General features: G+C 49.2%; 1 pseudogene; it reads left to right on the top strand.

Moving 5' to 3' along the window:
• Window positions 1–844: 844 nt before the first annotated feature.
• LOC101726600 (chondroitin sulfate synthase 1 pseudogene) lies at window positions 845–3,477 on the top strand (annotated as a pseudogene).
• The last annotated feature ends 206 nt before the right edge of the window (window positions 3,478–3,683 follow it).

Here is a 3,683-nt window from a genome sequence, read left to right as displayed (position 1 = left end):
ATAAATCAATGCCAATGTCACACATTATAGATCCAGCTACCTCTGAAAACCCCACCTATGGCCACATGAGGCTTTAGCAGGACATCTAGACACAAGCCATACATACATGGTATCATATTAGTTATTGAATAGTTATTATACTTTAGATCTAAAATATCCCTTCCATAGTATCATATATTGAGAGGTGGAGCTTTATGACAGTTATTGGATCATGGGGGCACTAAACTCATCCATGAGTTAGTCCACTGATGCATTCATACCTGCAAGATGATGCCTAGTGGAGGGAAGTGCATCACTGGGACTACAGAAGGTGTGTTCTTGTTCCCAGCTCTTCCCTTATCTCTCTCTACTTCTAGGTTGCCAAGGGCTGAAGAGCTTTCTACTGCCCTTCCCTCCCACCATGGTATTTCTTCCTTGGAGCAGCTAACCATGAAATGTTTTCCCTCTGAAAATATGAAATAAATCTTTCTTCCTTTAAATTGTCAGGTTTTGTTTTTGGTTTGGGGGGTTTTATTTGTTTATTTGTTTGTTTTTGTTTTTCTGAGACAGCGTCTCACTGTGTAGCTCAGACTGGCCTGAAATTCATTATGTATCCCAGGCTGGCCTTGAACTCCAGGAGATCCTCCTGCCTCTGCCTCCCCAATTCTTAGATTACAGGTATGCGCTATCACACCGGGCTGAAAGTGTCAGGTATTTTGTCTCAGCAACGCGAAAGTGAGAAATACGATACTGTAAGATAATACATAATTAATAACAAAATCATTTATGTAATAATTACCATAGGATAAAAGTGTTTATTAAAGATTTTTTCTTGCCCTGTTGCAATGGGGAGCTAAGCCGGAGGATGTGCAACTGCAGCGGCGGCGCCGGCCACGAAGATGACGAGGCCGGGCTCAGCTGCCACTGCCTTCGCCGGGCTTGGTCCCCTCTTAAAGGCGCAGGCCGCTGCGGCGGGGCGGGCGTTGGGAACAAAGCGGCGGCGCGGGGCCTGCGGGCGGCTCAGGGGCCACGATTGGCCCGGCGGGCCCGCGGCGGCCACGGCGCTTCCTAGGCCGGGCCTTGCGGCACTAGGACTGGCTGAGGCGCGGAGCCTGCGGCGGCGGCCCGGCGAACGAGGGGCGCGCCTGGCTCAGCGTGCTGCTGGGGCTCTTGCTGGGCTTCGTGCTGGCCTCGCGCCTCGTCCTGCCCCGAGCTTCCGAACTGAAGCGAGCGAGCCCGCGGCGCCACGCCGGCCTGGAGGAATGCAGCTCGGCGCAGGCTGCGGCTTCCCAGGCCTGCGGGGTTCGGGCCCGGATGGCGGCCAGAGCGACAGGAACTTTATCTTCGTGGGAGTCATGACCGCCCAGAAATACCTGCAGATCCGCCCCGTGGCCGCACATACAACGTGGTCCAAGACAATTCCTGGGAAAGTTGAGTTCTTCTATAGTGAGGGTTCAGATAAATCTATACCAGTTCCAATAGTGCCACTACGGGGCGTGGATGACTCCTACCCGCCCTAGAAGAAGTCTTTTATGATGCTCAAGTACATGCATAACCACTACTTGGATACGTATGAATGGTTTATGAGAGCAGATGATGATGTTTACATCAAAGGAGATCATCTGGAGAGTTTCCTGAGGAGTTTGAATAGCAGTGAGCCCCTCTTTCTTGGGCAGACAGGACTGGGCACTACAGAAGAAATGGGGAAACTGGCCCTTGAGCCCGGTGAGAACTTCTGCATGGGGGGCCCTGGAGTGATCTTGGCAAGTGTCTCCAGGAGATGTACACCACCCACGAGGACGTGGAAGTGGGAAGACGTGTCCGGAGGTTTGCGGGTGTGCAGTGTGTCTGGTCTTACGAGATGCAGCAGCTTTTTTATGAGAATTATGAACAGAACAAGAAGGGGTATATTAGAGATCTCCACAACAGTAAAATTCACCGAGCTATCACATTACATCAAAACAAAAACCCTCCCTACCAATACAGACTGCACAGCTACATCCTCAGTCGCAAAATAGCGGAGCTGAGGCATCGCACAATCCAGCTCCACCTAGAAATCGTCCTGATGAGCAAATACAGCAGCTTAGAGATCCATAAGGAAGACCTCCAGTTGGGCATCCCCCCTTCCTTTATACGCTTTCAGGCCTGCCAGTGGGAGGAGATTCTGGAGTGGGAGTTTCTGACTAGAAAGTACTTGTATTCAGCTGCCGACGGCCAGCACACACACACACACACACACACACACACACACACACACACACACGCACACACACACACACCCGGAGAGGAATGGACTCTGTCCAGAGGGAAGCCTTGGACGACATCGTCATGCAGATGATCAATGCCAATGCCAAGACCCGAGGGCGCATCATAGACTTCAAGGAGATCCAGTACGGCTACCGGCATGTGAACCCCCTATACGGGCCGGAGTACATCCTGGACCTGCTGCTCCTGTACAAGAAGCACAACGGAAAGAAGATGACGGTGCCCATGAGGAGGCACGCATACCTGCAGCAGACCTTCAGCAAGATCCAGCTCAGGGAACACGAGGAGCTGGACGCCCAGGAGCTGGCCGACAGGATCAATCAGGACTCAGGCTCCCTGTCCTTCCTCTCCAATTCCCTGAAGAAGCTTGTTCCCTTCCAGCTCCCCGGGTCCAAGAATGAGCGCAAAGAGCCCAAAGATAAGATAAATATCCTGATTCCTTTGTCTGGACGTTTTGACATGTTTGTGAGATTTATGGGGAAACTTGAGAAGACATGTCTCATTCCCAATCAGAATGTCAAGCTAGTCGTTCTACTTTTCAATTCTTAGTCCAACCCTGACAAGGTCAAGCAAGTTGAACTGATGAAAGATTACCGTGTCAAGTATCCAAAAGCAGACATGCAGATTTTGCCTGTGTCTGGAGAGTTTTCAAGAGCTCTGGCCCTTGAAGTAGGATCTTCTCAGTTTAATAATGAGTCTCTACTCTTCTTCTGTGATGTTGACCTGGTGTTTACTATGGAATTCCTGCAACGGTGTTGAGCAAATACAGTTCTGGGCCAACAAATATATTTCCCCATCATCTTTAGCCAGTATGATCCAAAGATTGTTTATAGCGGGAAAGTTCCCAGTGACAACCATTTTGCCTTTACTCAGAAAACTGGCTTCTGGAGAAACTATGGGTTTGGCATCACTTGTATTTATAAAGGAGACCTTGTCCGCGTGGGTGGCTTTGATGTTTCCATCCAGGGCTGGGGGCTAGAGGACGTGGACCCCTTCAACAAGGCTGTCCAGGCAGGTTTGAAGATGTTCAGGAGCCAAGAAGTGGGAGTAGTCCACGTCCATCACCCGGTGTTCTGTGACCCCGATCTAGACCCCAAACAGTACAAAATGTGCTTGGGTTCCAAAGCATCAACGTATGGGTCTACACAGCAGTTGGCTGAAATGTGGCTAGCAAAAAACAATCCAGGTTACAGTAAAAGCAACAATAATAATGGCTGCATGAGGACAGCCTGATGTCCAGCTCTGCTGAAAAAGACATTTTTAATTATCTAATTTATTTTCCAAAAATTTTTTGTATGATCAGTTTTTGAAGTCCATACAAGGATATATTTTCCAAGTGGTTTTCTTACATAAGACTCCTTTAAGATTGAGCTTTTTGAGCAAAAAATGTGATCAATGTTTGCCTTTGAACACATCTTCTTGCTGAACGTTATGTAGCA

Source organism: Heterocephalus glaber, unplaced genomic scaffold (genome assembly GCF_053883595.1).
Source record: "Heterocephalus glaber isolate CG9 unplaced genomic scaffold, H.glaber_assembly_v1.0 deba00001523, whole genome shotgun sequence".
Classification (NCBI taxonomy): Eukaryota; Metazoa; Chordata; class Mammalia; order Rodentia; family Bathyergidae; genus Heterocephalus; species Heterocephalus glaber.
Note: the sequence above shows the minus strand (reverse complement) of the source record. Positions and strands in the feature narration are given on the sequence as shown.